General features: G+C 41.2%; 1 protein-coding gene across 2 annotated transcripts in view; it reads left to right on the top strand.

Annotated features, from left to right (window-relative positions):
• LOC118331945 (clustered mitochondria protein homolog) overlaps positions 1-226 on the top strand; it is a gene marked incomplete at its 3' end in the record, with an annotated part of 15,247 nt that overhangs the window by 5,537 nt on the left and 9,484 nt on the right.

A 226-nucleotide genomic window follows, 5' to 3' on the forward strand; every position in this document is an offset into this window, starting at 1 on the left:
CAGCTGGAAATAAGAATTGTTGTGTTTTTGTTACCTTAGAATGAGACATTTTCTTCTACAGAGACTGTGGGTCACGTTTCATGGAGTCTGCCATGTTTCTACAGTAGCCTATAAGTGACAAACCAAATACTGGCTATAGATAGGGGCATTTGTGATTTTCGTGCATTTTCCACTGTAGTTTCTACTACATGCTTGGAATGGGAGTGTGAAGCGAGGGAGTTACCAC

Source organism: Morone saxatilis, unplaced genomic scaffold, assembly GCF_004916995.1.
Source record: "Morone saxatilis isolate NCDOM2014 unplaced genomic scaffold, NCSU_SB_2.0 Contig20, whole genome shotgun sequence".
In the NCBI taxonomy this organism is placed as follows: domain Eukaryota; kingdom Metazoa; phylum Chordata; class Actinopteri; family Moronidae; genus Morone; species Morone saxatilis.